The following is a 9,856-nucleotide window of genomic DNA, read 5'->3' as shown; positions in this document are numbered from 1 at the left end:
GCATGGTGACAGCTTTAGGAGGACAGAGGTGGAAATGACTCATTTTGCCTGAGGGAGCTGGGGAGGCTTCACAGAAAAGGTGAGTTTGAAAAGATGAGTAGGAGGTTTCCAGATGAAGAAGAGGGAAATTCTGACTAAACGGAATAGTATGTGCCAAAACATAGGCTATCAAACAAATTATGTTTGGAAATAATGAGAAGCTCAATGGGACCGGAACATAGATTGTTAAGAGTAACTCACAGGCCACATGCGTCATCCTCAGCATGGCAGAGCAGGACAAAGCCACGCTGCTTCGTGTACATTGGTCAGGAGGGGTCTCCAGGCTCCCAAACTCTTACAGAATCTCTGAAGCACACGGATGGTCCCTGCCAACCCAAACCAGCCAACTCCATTCCTGTGCTTTGGCCCCAGCACAAAGAGCCAAAGTCCATCTCGCTATCATGGAATCAATATTCCCAGGCCCCACTTTCCACTTCTGGAGAGCTGGAAAGTCACCAAAGTCAGAGATGTGGTATAAGCTAGCCCCTAACATCTGTGCAGGGGAACATAATATCTTTAGTACCGTCTTTGTGTCCAAGGTTCATACAGCTTGTCAGAAATTCTGATGGCGTTCCGACTCCTCTCTGTGTGGTCAAACCAAAATCTGTGTGTTTTGGCAAATAACTGATATTCTTCCTATTGATAGGCTGTTTCCCGTGTTATTCACTTAGAGGGTTTCTGTGGCCCAGTGTTCTGTCGAGTCCCAGCTGGCTGGGAGTGCAGAACAGTCATTAACACTACAGCTGCTTTTTTTCTTTTTTCATAGTCTCCATGCACAGCTCACTTGTTAAATGTGCTTAGATAAGTTTAAACCCATTTGTGTTAAAACACATTTATCCAGCTGGGTAAAAATACTCATTTGTCTTAAGTGCATTCCAAAATTAATATCGAAGCTAAAAATAAAAGTTCCCCATTATCCAAATGATAAAACATTTATTTTTGCCTTTTCAAGATATACAAGAGTAAAAACCATTTTTGAAAAAGTATTTCCTGACTGATCTAAACCAAAGTGTGATTTTTTTTAAAATTTCCAGTGTACAAAACAATGTACTAGTTAGACATTTCACCCCTCACACAGTGATAACCTCCCTCCCCCAATCTACTACCCCTCTGACATCATATATATCTATTACAATTCCATTGACTCTATTCCCTATGCTGTACTCCATATCCCATGACTACATATATATTAAATTACAGTTGACATACAATATTATTCAGCTCCAGCTTCATGTGTATAGCGCTGTGGTCAGGCATCTACACAGTCCATGAAGTGGTCTCCCGAATAAGACATATGCCCATTTGGCACCCTACAAAATCTTTACAACATTATTGATTATATTCCCCAAACTGTCTTTCATATCCCTGTGGCAATATTGTAGTTACCAATTTGTGCTTTCTAATCTCCTTGCATTCTCCCTCATCCCCACCCCCGCCCATCTAGCAACCATCAACCTTTCCTCTATCTCTCTGAGACTATTTCTGTTTACTTTGCTCATTTACTCAGTTCCCAAAGCATAATCTTTGATTAAAGTAAAATGTCCCAGGGGACTGAGCAAGGAACCAAATACCTTTTTCTTTTCATCTCTTCTGCTTTCTTATAATCTGTTTTGAGAAAGAGAAAGTTTGGTAGGTGCCTATTCAAATGTTGGATTTCCTCTTTTAAAAATAATTTTTAGCGGTTTACATAACCATTGACTAGCATATCTCCTCACCCCATAATAATCTTTGATATCGTTTGACTGCTTTATATAATTCACATACCATACAATTCTCTCACTTGAAGTATACAATTCAATGGCTTTAGTATACACACAGTTTTAGAACATTTTCATCACTCCAAAAAAGAATCCCCACACCCATTAGCAGTCAGTCCCTATTTTCCCCCATTTCCTTCCTCTCCAGCCCTAGGCAGCCACTAATCTACTCTCAATGTCTTTAGATTTGCCTAATTCTAGACATTTCATATAAGTGGAATTTTATGGTCTTTTATGACTGACTTCTTTTACTTAGCATAATGTTTTCACAGTTCATCCATGTTGTCATATGTATCAGTATTTCATTCCTTTTTCTTGCTGAACAATACTCAATTGTATAGATATACCACTTTTATTTATCCATTCATCAGTTGATGGACATTGGGTTGTTTCCACTTTTTGGCTGTTATGAATAACGCTGCACAAGCTTTTGTATGTGTGGTCACACAGCAGCCTAGCCGTTTGTCCCCCCCAACCTTTCCCTAAGGAAAGAAGAAGTTGTGGGACTGTGCCTCTCTGGGATTGAGTTTATAATATCCTGAGTCTCTCCATCTGGTCTTCAAGAGAAGGGTCTGCGGTCAACGACGAGTAAGATTCCTCACGGGAGGGACAACTCAAGCCAGACGGGACCCCGTTGAGACCCCAATGAGCTGTAATAAGAAATAACAGGAGGGAGCCTTGCCCCTCCTTCCTCTGGTTCTTGTGGGGAGCTGCTGCTTGCCTCTGTTACTCCCTCTCACCTTATTGTGAGAGAGGCCCATTAGAGCGATAAGATCAAGCTCTTTCTGCTCAGCTCATGGGACAGTTTCACAGTGAGAGACTGTCTCCCCCAGGGTGGTGCATACCGCACCTCAGTCATCTTGGGACTATATGCTTCGGCTGCTTTGGGAAAATAATTGGGTATTGAAATCACTTTTTTGAAATGGTGTAAGAGTTTCACAGACCCTGCCTCTAATCATGTGATGTTCATTGTTTGTAATCAATAAATACTGTCAGTGACCCGATTCGGGGCTCCAGTCTCTGAGGCTGCCAGTCCCTTGGTCCTCTGTGATTTAACTGTATGTGAGTCTCTGTCTCTTTATTGTAGTTTAACCCTCGCCGCCTCCCTCGCCTTCCCACGGCTTGTGTTGTGCAGGTCGCAACAGTATGGACATGTGCTTTCATATATTTCAGATGGAGTGGAATTACTGGGTCATATCATTTTCACCACTTTTAAATGTCCAATGAGGACACTCCAGATTCATAACCGAGAAACAGTTCAAAGTCCCTGTGAGATACTATGTGAAGGTGTTGAGCAGACAACATAACTGGTTAATATTGCTCCCATGGACTTAGAAAAGGGTCCATTTTGTTGCCAACATCCCTACATAATTTCTTGCACAAAACAGGAATTGGTTATAACTCACCTCTGACTTGCAGAAAAAGAATCAGTTGGTCAACAACTGTGACTGCTGGTTATTTAAAAAAAGTGTCTCTGTTAGTCAGATGTACAAACCAGGCATTTACCATCAAAAGTCAACATTTCAGTAAGACTGTCAGGCTTTCTTGACAAGAGAATTTGCTCCCGTGTGCTTCAAATAACTAGGTTGATCATTCCAACTTTCTTGATTATTCCAAATGCTTTTTGAGTCTGCCCTTTTAGCCATGTTTCCAAATTAAGTAATGCTGCTTGGGGCTTCTATGACAAGGCATTGGTATAGGAATTATGGTGCCATTACTGTCTCCTTCTTTAATGGAGAGCACTTCTAGAATAAACTTGCTTCTCCACACATTTTGCATCAGGTCTTCAAAGTATAAATAAGTGCCACATTTAAAAATTTGTAATCAAAGGGTGATGGCCTGCTGGTGGCATCTGCCCTTTAAGTTCCAGCAAAATCTTACTTGATGTCTCCCCAGATGGTCATTTAGGAGGTCAGACTCTGAGGCTAGAGGAAGTCAGGGACCATAAAGGCAGGAGGCCACTGTGTACCAAGCTCCCCAGGTCCCAGCAATGAACATGTGTAATCACAGCGGTTTCTCACAAGGACCTTGAGAAGTAATTATTTTATCTCCAATTTTCAGACAAGGAAACAGTGACTAAGAAAAGTTAAATTTGACCGAGGTCAAAATCTAGTAAGTGGCTGAGCTAGACTTTGTATATTTGTATGACTCTAGTGTTTTTTCTACAAATAACATTTTTTATTGGATTTGTGAAGATTCCTACAATGTTCACCATCACAATCTATAATGTTCACCATCACTAATGCTATAATTCTGACACTTCAGGTGATAGAGTAGGTGGAATTCATGGTATTGGGCCCCTTTCCCCTTAAACCATTTAACATTTCTTTATTTTCTACTACATTTACTAGTCCTTATATTTTTCTGGATACATTTTATTTTCAAATGCCTCCATGATTGAATTAAAGAAAACCATTCCTATTTCAGCTTAACTATTTTTCCAATGCCATTCTTTGATAAATCTGTGATGATAGAAGGGTTAAAAGTAATTCCATGTCAGCGTGGTGGGTTAGCTCAGTTGGTTACAGTGTGGCACTAATAATACCAAGGTTGCCAGTTCAATCTTCACATGGGCTACTCTGAGCTGCGCCCTCCTTAAAAAAAAGAAAAAAAAAAAAGAAAAAAATTAATTCCATGTCAGTGAAAAGGTGAGTCTTAGATATCACATTTATAAATGCCTTTTCATAATCAGAATTGCAAAAGTGAAAAAGATAAATTTGAAGATATTTAGCAACAATAAAGCTCTATTCTAAAAATATAAGAATTACCAATAATTGTGTATTTTAGTTGCTTATGGATAATGCAAATATAATAGCTATTTTATATGAAAAATGTGACAAATCATAGTAAACTAAGAATTCATGTATAAATTAATATATGAATTTAATAGCTTTTATGCTTCCCCAAACAATATGCTAAAAAAAGTCTTGTGTGCCCCAGGGAAGTGCATACATAGTAAAGCATGCCTAGTGAAGTAGCAATTTTACTAAAATAAATCACTACTTGCCAACATTAAGGTGAAACCGTAATTTATAGGGCTGCAGTGAATACAAGTTTTAAAAATTATGTTCTGTCCTAAGGGGAAAATACCCTCATAAAAATGCATTTACAAGAAAATAATTGGAAAAGTTTGGAAGCCTGGGCACTTAGTGTATTTTGCAGTGGCATACTATTTCATTACTATCATTATTTGCCTAAGTTAAAGTGCTTATCAGACTTGATCTCAGCCCTAAGAAAATTTAAAGTAATAAAATAGTTCTCAAAGCAGACCTACCTCATTACAACAATATCCCTGATTCTTCATATTTGAGGAGTTCTAAAGTTTTCCAAGCTCTTTATCACACTGCTTCCTCAAAATGGTTCCTTACCTAGAAAAAATAAGGAATTGATATATGCAGATTTATAAGCATTTTGACAAGGGTAATTTGTAAATTAGGTTGAACCTAAGGATGAGCCACCATGTTTTATTAAGATTACAGCTAGTGTCCAGTCACTGTGGGGGATTTTTTTTTTCTTTCTGGCCAAAGCACATTTGAAAACATTTCCTTTTATGGCTTTAGTTAAAGAACAGAGTCAAACCCTGTACACACCCTCATGAGTTCACACTGAGTTGTAGGCTTCTGTACATCACCCCCCCAGAACCTTCACTTCATTTCCTAGCCAGCCGAGGCCTGAGGTCCTCCATGTTAATCCCTGTCTCGCTGATTCCCACACTTCTTTTGAGCACCTGGCAAACTCTTTCCCTGGATTAATCCCATTGTCTTACTTTTCAATGCCACACAAAGGGTTGCTATGCTCTAAGAGTATAAAACAAACAAAAATACACTCAGCTATGTGGATTGGAGCCCCATGAAATTCAAGTTCTCTGACTGTTCCGCTCCCCACAGCTCTCAGCGCTGTCCCACAGGGTGCCCTTGGCCAGCCTTCAATTCCATCCTCGTCAGATGCTATCGCAAGCTGCCTCCTCCTCCTTCTCTCCTTCTTCTCCTTCCTCAGGTCAGTGGATGACCTCCCCACTTGAAGTTTATCTACTCCTCACACGCCTTCACTCCTTTCCTTTCATTTCAAGGAACAAGGTTACTCCTACCACCTTCTCGGGAATCTTGTTCCATTAATAGTGATCTCTCTGGTCTCACTGTTCTCTCCCTCCACTGTTCTCCCTTCTTGGTTGAGTTTTTTCCTTAGCAGACACAGACTCTACTGGATTCCCCAGCATCTCCCTGGTTCACTGCTGGGCTGATTGCCTTTAAATGTAGGTGGTCTCAGGGTTCTTTTCAAAGCTCTTTTCTTTCATTACTCCCTATGCTTTCCTTGGGTACCCACATTCACCCTACAATAGTCAGTTATTTTAGCCACAGAAATTAATACAAAGAATTGTTAACTAGGCATAAAGTTCTTAACTGGGTAACTGAAAGGGTGAAAAGGGACCTCAAAGATACAGCACCCACAGGAAACAACTCTACCTCTAGAGCTGAAGGAACAAAGGAAGAGGTTGGAATTATTAAAACCAGAACTTAGAGAAGAGTTCCCATGGGGTGGGACCCAGACCTCCAGGAGGGGGCATAGTTGGGCACTGCTGGTGTCTCTAAGTGGGGATAAGCTGGTCCTGCAAGTGTTAGAAAAACTGCACACTGGACCCAACAGCTGCTACTGGAATCAACTGCAGTGGCTGGAGCGAAGAAGCGAGGCTGGAGGGGGATTTGCACCCCTGTCTCTCCTCCAGCTCTGCAGTCTCGCTCTATTGGCAGAGCCTAAGAAGGAGGCAGCGGGCAAAGTAGACATGTGCTTTGTGGAGTCCCAGCTTCATCATCTAAAAGTGAGGATTAGAGAGTGAATCTGGATCAAGAGATAAAAATTGGCCCAACCCCATAACCTCGAATAATTTAAAAGTCCATTTTCCCAGCCCAGGCATTTCTCTTGAGCTCCAGACTCATTTAGCCACCCCCCTGTTGGAATATTTATTTGGATGCCCCATAGTTACTTCAAAGTCAGCACGTTCTAACTTGCTCTCATTTTGCTTCTCCTTGTCCTTCCCAGCCCTGTTCCCTTCTTCCACCCCGCTTTCCCCAGCTGAATGAATGCCACCATCGTGTATGACGAAACACATAAATGCTATTTCACCACTGACACTCTCTGTCCCTTACTCTCCACGTTCAGTCATCAGAGTTCTTACCCTTCCCTTGACATCTCTCAAGTCAATTCCCTCCTCTCCAGCCTCATTGCCACTCTCTTAGTCTATACCCTTGTCATTTCTTACTGGATTGTCGCCTAACCAGCCTCATGTCCCACATTTGACTCTGCGGCCACACCCTGGGGCCCTAATTTCCTGCCAGCGATTCCCTATGCAAACAGAGTGATCTTTCTGAAAAGCAAATCTCGTTACCCTGGTCTCTGCTTAAAATCCTTTACTGGCTTCCCTTAACCTTCAAAATTCAATTCTCATTGGCATGACTTAGAAAGCTCTCCGGTCTTAATTCTTACATCTGCTTCAGCCCCCAACTCCCTTGCTCAGTTCAACCAAAATGCAGCGATCCGAGCACGATGCCCCACTCAGCTTTCGCCAACATTGCCCTGTTCCTCCTTGCCTCTGTATATTTGTACATCCCATTCCCCTTTCTGGGTTAATCTTCCTATTTCCTACCTCGGACCACTCTTCCCCTTTGTAACTCCTTCCCTGCCTTCAGGACTGAACACAAGTTTTGACTCCGAGGAGAATTCTCTCTGTCTCAGTCCCCCGTCTGTGACTGTCTCTCCCATGAGCCCCTGTAACCCTTTGTGAGGGGTCTTCTTGGTGGTGGTGTTGAGTGGTTAAGCATGAGACCTCTGGGGCCAAATTCTAGGTTCAATTCCCAGCACTTCTTCTTGCTATCGATGTGACTTTGGGAAAGCTATTTAACCTTACCACCCCTCAGCTCCCACATATATAAACTGGAGTTTAGAATAATACCTCCCTGATAGATGGGTTATGAAAATTAAATGAGATATTTGTAAAAGCCCAACCCCAGTTTTTAATCATTCTTTTTGAAGTGTCTCCCTTCTCTGGCTGTGGGTACATGTAGATAATTTTGAATCACAGACACAGATTGATAGTAGACTGCTTCAGAACAACAGAGCGCTTCTGCTAAAACCCACAACCACATTTATTTTGGAAGGGCCAGGACCAGATGGAGGCAGCAATTGCCTTGATTCCATACTTACTTGGGGATGGGCTCAAGTCTCACATTTTCTTAGGCGCTTGGGCCTTCTACTTACTCTAGGAAAAAGAGCAAATGCTTGGCCAGCCCTGGATCCTCTGGCTGGTGTTAAAGTGACTGTGGTGGGAATGCCATTAACTTTTTATGGGAAAGATGAAATTGGCCAGCACCCTGCTTCTGCCTTCCAGTTTTGCTGGGATCCTGAGTGGGTCTGGGGAGGGGAATCCAATGAAGCATAAGCTGAGGTAGCACAAGTTCTTCCCCAGGGTCCAGTCAGCCAGCAGGCCTCTGTTCTACCTTGATGCAAATACTCCTTCTAAACATTTACTTGGGCTTTCAAACCTGAGGTCCAATGGGACCATAAAACATATTCCAAAAGAGATTACCCACCCCCCACCTCAACTAATTCATTCTACCACACACGGAGAAAAAGAAAACCACACACAAGCCAATAGCATGGAACTTCTCCAGAGAGCCTTCTGACCACCATGTATGAAGCCCTCACATATAGCTGTGAGGATCACAGTATTTGGGGAAGGTACATGTACAAAATGAAGATGCACAAATGTACTTTGTTTTGATTTTCTCTTTACCAGACCGTTGATCCTTGACTTTTCAGATTTCCCAGAGGAAGAATAGGGATGGATGATAACATGGGAGAAAAATGTTCTGCTGTGGTTTGTGTTCCTCCGGAGAGCTGTTTGCATGCACGTGGATGAGCAGGAGAGCCCCAGTTGGTTCACACAGTGGATGGGGAGGTCATCCTGCTCTCTGGGAGCTGGGATGGAGTGACCTCTGCCTTTTGGTCCTCTGGGAGGATGCGGCTCACACTGGCTCATACCCAGACACAGGCTGTCACCTCAGATGGCCCCACTGAGGCAAAGTGAGTTACTGGCAAGTTAGCATCAGCCTGGCTACATAATGCCGTCTTGTGTGCCCCTCTCATATTGCCACCACTGGGCCGTGGAAATTACTAGGAAAAGTGTAGTACGGACATCGTGGTTTGTTTTTCTTATTGTTTCTTCTTTTTAATGTGACAAGTTTTCTGGCTTTGCTCACAAAACATCTCTCCTTAATGGAAAAGCAAGAGGGCCTGAGTATGGGAAGAAAAGGCTGAAAATGCTGGGTTCTCTAGGGGAAGTCTCCTCCCGAGGAACACAAGATTACAGCATGACTATGCTCCCTGGGAAAGGTTTATTTTCTAATAATTAATCTATAGAATCATAAAATCAGATTGTATGCAAGCATTTTGCATGGATTCATCATCGTTGTTAGATGTTACAAGTATATTGTATTTCTAGCTAAGGTAGTACAACCAAATCGATAAAAGTATTTACTTACTTTTTATTCTTCCACACTCAGTTCCCTTTCTGCCTGACATGTAGAAGAATGACTGGTGTGCTTGGTCCTGCATGAAAGGAAACTGTGTTACAGACTACTGATGAGAGATCTTTGAGCCATTCTTAAATTAGTGAGAGATGTAATTTTCATTTTTAAAAGTTAGAGTCATCCTGAAGTCGTTCATTGTAAAGAGATAACAAAGAGCACGTATTGGCTGAAGCAGTTGTTTTAGAATATATTTTCATATAAATATATTTTAGTGTATTTATTTCTAATTCTGAATTCAGCTTTTGTCTAGAATTGTGAAAAATCAAGGCATTTCCTACAAAGTAAACCTGTAAAATAGATGAAGTTGATTTCATTCTTTGTTTTCCCTTTAGCAAAGGAAACCTTGTTAAAATGAAATCTTGCTTAGAAGCTCAATATGTAAAATGGGTAAAACAAAAAACAATAATAGTGGAGCAGCTTTGGCAGAAGCAGAGGTTACAGGCCCTGAGGCTAGCTCTCTTGGCTGTCGTGTCCTCT

At 41.7% G+C, this 9,856-nt stretch overlaps 1 long non-coding RNA gene across 1 annotated transcript; it reads right to left on the bottom strand.

Annotated features, from left to right (window-relative positions):
• Positions 1-2,513: 2,513 nt before the first annotated feature.
• LOC141570827 (uncharacterized) lies at positions 2,514-9,448 on the bottom strand. Its single transcript, XR_012495281.1, has 3 exons — positions 9,332-9,448; positions 5,071-5,164; positions 2,514-4,390 (listed from the first exon to the last, which is right to left on the bottom strand). It is a non-coding gene; the product is annotated as an uncharacterized LOC141570827 (long non-coding RNA).
• Positions 9,449-9,856: the final 408 nt, after the last annotated feature.

This window comes from Rhinolophus sinicus, linkage group LG03 (genome assembly GCF_036562045.2).
Source record: "Rhinolophus sinicus isolate RSC01 linkage group LG03, ASM3656204v1, whole genome shotgun sequence".
Taxonomy (NCBI): domain Eukaryota; kingdom Metazoa; phylum Chordata; class Mammalia; order Chiroptera; family Rhinolophidae; genus Rhinolophus; species Rhinolophus sinicus.
The sequence above is the reverse complement of the archived record's forward strand: the minus strand, read 5'-3'. Positions and strand labels throughout refer to the sequence as shown.